Here is a 6,333-nt window from a genome sequence, read left to right as displayed (position 1 = left end):
TAATGTTACAAAATATTTCTATTTCAGATAAATGCTGTTCTTCTGAACTTTCTATTCATCAAAGAACCCTGAAAAAATTATTCTCAGCTGTTCTAAATTCAAGCTCATGCTTGATTTGTAAATATGGTCATTGTTCTATGAAATGTAATTTATGACAATCTGTATATTATATAACTGCAATGTGCCAGTGACTTACAATTTCTGATATATGTGTGTATAGCACCAACATTGAGCATTTGTATAGCGGTGGTGGTGTGTGTGTGTGTATAATATAATCATTTCATACAGTTATTGTTTCTTGTTCTTAATACGAACATGAATGATTCATTAAAATTAGAAACATACTGCAAAATTTTATTGAAGCAATCACTTGGTTTGTAGCTTTTATTTATATACTGGGGAATATATTTATATAGCTTGTATTTTAGTATACGTTTATGTTCAGTATATTTATTATATTTACATTAATATAATTTTTAAATATAATTGATATTACATTAAAGGGATAGTTCACCCAAAAATGAAAACTTTATATTTATCTGCTTACCCCCAGAGCATCCAAGATGTAGGTGACTTTGTTTCTTCAGTAGAACACAAACGAAGATTTTTAACTCAAACCGTTGCAGTCTGTCAGTCTTATAATGGAAGTGAATGGGAATCACGGCTTTGAGAGTAAAAAAAAACATACACAAACAAAACCAAATTAAACTCTGCGGCTCGTGACGATACATTGATGTGTAAAGACACAAAATGATCAGTCTGTGCAAGAAACTGAACAGTATTTATATAGTTTTTTACCTCTGATGCACTGCAATGTCTGAACTGTCCTGGGCGCGTACTCGACAGCCGGCGCGTGACGCGTCTTCTTCTTCTTGTTTTATGGCAGATTGCAGACTTATAAGTGCATTACCGCCAACGATCTCTCAAATGGACCATTGACACTCTATCTACAATCTCAATTAGGAGAGTCAATGGTCCATTTGAGAGATACAAATATCTAAAAATTCTTAAGTTAAGATACATTTTCTATAGATGAAAAATGGTCTAAGATATTTAGTCTTGTTTCCTGGGGGATTTCCTTTTAAGTGCAATTTACGTAAAATTGTCCGCCATAGAGTAAGAAAATAGGTAATGCAAACGGAAACAAGAATATTTTTAAGTTCTTACCCCATTGGCAGATCATTTGCAATATAAGAAAATTACACTTAAATTTAGTTTTTCCCCTTCATGGAAACAAGACACATTTTACACCATATTCACATGCATATTTATTTGAGCGGTATCATTTTAAATGGTAGTTTTCTTTAAGCACATTATAAGGCCGCTGTATGCAGAGAGATAAGGAAAGTGTGCATCGCTCTCACACTCATTCTGAGAATTTTCTCCTGGGCACAAAATCAAAGTGGAGTTTCACAGGACTGTAGGTCAGTGGTGTAGAAATCGGTTTAAATGAGGCTAATCTGATAAATGACATTCACTTGATAACATCTTGCTGCAACCTCTGGAAGTAACCCAGAAATTAGAATTTCCTTCAGGATTTCCAGTGTGGTTGGATGCATTGATGACACACATATTCCCATCATCGCACCTTCCGAAAATGAATCAGATGCATGGAATGGAAGGATGCCAGATGGAGGGGTAGTACGAGATATGCTGTAACCACCACCACAGCTGTTAAGTAAACACACATTATTAACAATTTATTTGGACATCTTTATTTCCTACAAATACAAAAGCAACAGTTATTCTTTTTCCTTTTGGATTTTAAAATTCTTCCAATGCTTGACCATCTCCTCTTCATCTGTCAGTGGTGCTGGTGCAGGTTCTTCTTGCTGTCGACTGAGTACAAGTCAGTAGTTAATTTTATCACTCTAATATCTAGAGTTTCGTCGTTTCAGGTGTGCTGAGTTTACGTTGATTGAGTATATGGGCTCTCCTCTGTTTTTTGAGTGTGAGCGTCTCATGCACCCTGTTACTTGCTAATTTTCAGCGAAAGATGTCCTTTTTTCAAGAGATCAACGTGTTAACTGATAAATGTGCTAATACACTGACATTCTCACAAGAAGATGCTGACAAGATTTTGTTTCCTGAATCTGAGGTTGATTTTAACTTGACACAGGAGGATCATCATTTGCGATTGGAAAGACTGTATCACAAAGAAACTCGTCTTTTAATGCACGGATCTACTTTGAGTGAATATTGGAGGAATAAAAGAATTCCAAGAGGTCTGAGAATCCCTAAATCACCTTCGTTATGTGGTAACAATAAGGAGTTCTTAAAGGGGTCCTATTATGCTCTTTTACAAAGTCTTGATTTTGTTTTGGGGGTGTACTAGAACTTGCTCTCATGCTTGGTGGTTCGAAAAGTGCATTATTTTTCACATAATTTACATTATAAAAATACCTTTCTCCCCATCCTGGCACAAACGGCTCGATTAGTTCTGGCTTTGATGAAGGTCCGCCTTCCGAAAAACAAAATGTGTTGTGATTGGTTAGCTGTCCCAGTGCGTTGTGATTGGCGAACAACTTAGACGGTGTTTCAGTACTGCCACGCCCCTTGCTCCGTCTTTCAACAAAAGCTTTTTGGCGAATCCGGCAGGCACTGTACTCCCTCATGTTGTGGAAGCTGTCCTCAGTAAAATGCGCAGCACACAATAGCAAATTGGGGTTATAATGCTCGGGAACAGAGTTAAAAAATAAATTGCAACCACTGTTTCCTGACATCATCTGCTTTTGGAAGCCCAAACAAAGACGTTTGGGCACGGAGGTGAAAAAAACTGCCTTTCAGGCGGTCGCACACCGGACGAGAAGCGTCGCGCTTAACTTTCTAGATCTTTTTTATGCCCAAACATTCACACTACACACTGACTAAAATTAAAAAAGTGAAAAAGCATAATAGGACCCCTTTAAAGAAATGGAGTGAGATCCACAACAAATGTTCTCTCGACTTGATGCTTCTAATTATAGAACAGGTTTCCACCGATGTCAAAGAGACTTGTGAACTAATTGTCCTTTTAGAAGAGAAAATTTATGGCAACACCATGGATTGACTTTGAGGCTATTCTCACCACTATAAAAACATCAATGGAGAAGTATCGGGAAAATCTTAAAGAGATGAAATTGAAGAAACCTTCAAGCCTCTGCTCCTTTTTTGGACCAACGAGCCCCTCCTCCACGACAACGCAGAAGAGGACAAAATGTCAACGGGGCATTAGGACATCAAAGAGGTCATCCTCGTCCATTGACTCGGAGCCTCTCAAAGAGGCGGTAATTAATATTTCTTAATGGTTTTGGTCTTAATGGTTTGGCTCCAACTCTGTCGGGTGCTGTTGCCATGGTGAATCGTAATTTCGGAGCTCCACTGATCATGGCTTTTCATAGTAGTGGAGCACGCGCTAAACTCAGATTTATTGAAATGGGCCCCTGGTCTTCTCCCTCAGGCTCATGACTGATTGGTATAATGTATAGTATAGTGTTTGTAACATGCCAGTGCTCGTGAACTTGAGCTAAAGTTCTTTCTTTGCAGATGACTGGAGATTTGAGCGACCTTCTAACCAGTACTACTTGGGAGAATTAATTCATATTGAGGCTTCAGTGAGGTCGTACAACCATGTTCCTCTTCGTGTGTTTGTGGACAGCTGTGTGGCTACTTCAGTTCCTTATACAAATGCTATCCCCAGATACTCCTTTATTGAGAATAATGGGTAAGACAAGGTCCTTCAAGCACGACTCACTCGTGGCGTCATGTAAGGTCTAAAGGTTTTAATTCCCACACATTCTAGGTGCCTAGTTGATGCCAAGCTCACAGGCTCCAGCTCACGATTCATGCCTTAGACACAAATTGACAAGCTGCAGTTTCAGCTGGAGGCATTCAGATTCCAGCAAGAGATTAGTGGATTTGTATGTATGTGGTTTAGCAGTTTGGGTGCATGTTTGCATTGACTATACAAGTAAACTTTCTCTTTGTAGGTCTACATCACTTGTCTTCTCAAGGTGGCTGCAACATCCACCCCTACTATCGTTGAGCAGAAAGCTTGCTCCTTCTCCACTAATAGGTATGTTGCCACTAAATTGAAGTACCTGAAAAACTGTGCGATAATCTAATGCTTTGTTTATCTGACAGGTGGGCGTCTGCCGATGAGGATGATCAGGTGTGCAGCTGCTGTGATGCAACCTGTGGCATTGGGAGTGGAAGTGATCAGCTTCTTAAAGGCATGTGATTAAATTTACAAAGGGGAATGTGTAGATTGTATGGTCATGCTTTGTATTTTTTTCACTATTTTTCTGCAGATCTGCGGTGGGACAGAGCATATGTTGGACCCATCAGAGTCAAGGACTATGGTTTTGGTCCAATGTAACTCCACTGCACAATGGCAAAATAAAGTGCTTAATCGTACTGTTTGAGTTGCTGGTTTATCTACAACTTTAGTTTGTGCTGGTGGTTAAATTTAGGAGGCATGTGATGTGAGCAGTCTTAAAAAGCATTTAACCTCTGTACTAGTGCAGTGTCCAACCCTGCTCCTGGAGAGCTACTGTCCTGCAGACAATTCCGACTCTGCTCCAACAAACCTGCCTCTAATTTTCAAGTAACCTGGAAGGCCTTGTTTAGCTGGTTTAGGGTGTTTGATTGGGGTTGGAGCTCAAGCCTGCAGGGCAATCTCTAGGAGCAGTGTTGGAGACCTTTGGTGTAGTGAAAGTCACTTTGGACAAGTGGATTTTTTTTTAAACTAGTGCTGATGCTACTGCATTGCACAGGACAAAAGCACATTTGGACGAGAGGTGCTTAAAACTACTGTACAATGTAATATGTACGCTGAAAACTATACATACTGTGCAAGAACCAAAGCAAAAAAACTAATTATTTCTCAGCTGCAGTGCTGGTATTTTCTCACCAGATGGTGGATGCTTAGTTCTTTCCCATTATATTACTTCCTTGAATGTTATACTAAAGTAGCCAGTACCACCTCCCTTTGCTATGAAAGGTGACTCCTGAACATCTGTTTCCAATAAGCCAGAGTCACCACCCTCACTAACAGCTTATGGCGATCGCTAATGAAGTCTTTAGCCCTATTCGGACGGTAATTGTTTCTCAGGGGGACGTAAGTGATTTTCACCATTTACAGGGGGTAGTTGGTGATTTTAATGCCGTCCGAATCCAGGACGTTGGTGTTTTTCTCTCACCACCCCTGTAAAAATCCCCGGCCGAATTACCTACTGTTTTTTGACAAACACCAAGGTCGTGTGGTAATTTAATTGCCGTCCGAATCCACATCTCTGAGTTTACGAGAAGAAATCGATTCAAAATTCAGTGTCCCGAACACCGTAAGGTAACGTTGTACTTCAGTGTAATTTGCATACATATTTATTTCTGAAATGCTGGAAAGTATTTAAAAGAACAATGCTTCATAAATGCTCCACCACAGCGACTGGGAGCAGAAAGAGAAGAAAAGCACGTAAACATTCGAAATGGGTCTTTATTATGGCAGCAGCAGGTATGCAATACAATTTTAAAATGTGTATTATAAACAGATATACAGTATATCGCGTATAATTATATACAACTATAGCGCGTCTATTTTCCTATTTTTAAACAGGTGATTTAAATGATCAAATAATAAATAGGATTATATATTATAAAATATGCTTGGAATAATAAGAATAAATTTTACATAAGTATTTTTAAATACATTTTACACAAAAATAGGTATAAATTTGTAAATTCATTTTTTATTTACAGCGGACAATCATGTGACTGGCCACGTGCGCAGTACGTTCCCGGGTTCGTAGGATCACAGAACTCGCTCCTCCACTGTGAATAGATCGCCATCCGAATCCATGAGTTTTATCACTGAGGTGATAAGTACATTTATTTTTACAGACGTCCATATGAGAAACAATTACCGTCCGAATCGGGCTTAACTCTACCTCTCATGTTACTTTAAACGGGTCATATGACGTTGCTAAAAAGAACATTATTTTGTGAATTTGGTGTAATGCAATGTGTTAATGCGGTTTAAGGTTCAAAAAGCACATTATTTTCCACATAATGTACATTATTGTTGCTCCTCTATGCCCCGCCTTTCTGAAACGCGTCGATATTTACAAAGCTCATCGTTCTGAAAAGCGAGTTGTACGCTGATTGGCCAGCTATCCAGTGCGTTGTGATTGGCTGAATACCTCAAGCGTGTGACGGAAATGTTACGTCCCTTACCATACTGTGATGCAGTCTGGCACAACAAGACAAAACCAATAAAACCCATTACAAACGAGGCATTTGTTGCATCCAGTGGGGACATAATTACAGATTATAATGACTTATACTGTCTTTTTACAC

General features: G+C 39.0%; 1 pseudogene; it reads left to right on the top strand.

Annotated features, from left to right (window-relative positions):
• LOC107658412 (zona pellucida sperm-binding protein 3-like) overlaps window positions 1-6,333 on the top strand; it is a 21,125-nt pseudogene that overhangs the window by 8,360 nt on the left and 6,432 nt on the right.

This window comes from Sinocyclocheilus anshuiensis, unplaced genomic scaffold (assembly GCF_001515605.1).
Source record: "Sinocyclocheilus anshuiensis isolate Anshui unplaced genomic scaffold, SAMN03320099.WGS_v1.1 scaffold371, whole genome shotgun sequence".
Taxonomy (NCBI): Eukaryota; Metazoa; Chordata; class Actinopteri; order Cypriniformes; family Cyprinidae; genus Sinocyclocheilus; species Sinocyclocheilus anshuiensis.
Note: the sequence above shows the minus strand (reverse complement) of the source record. Positions and strands in the feature narration are given on the sequence as shown.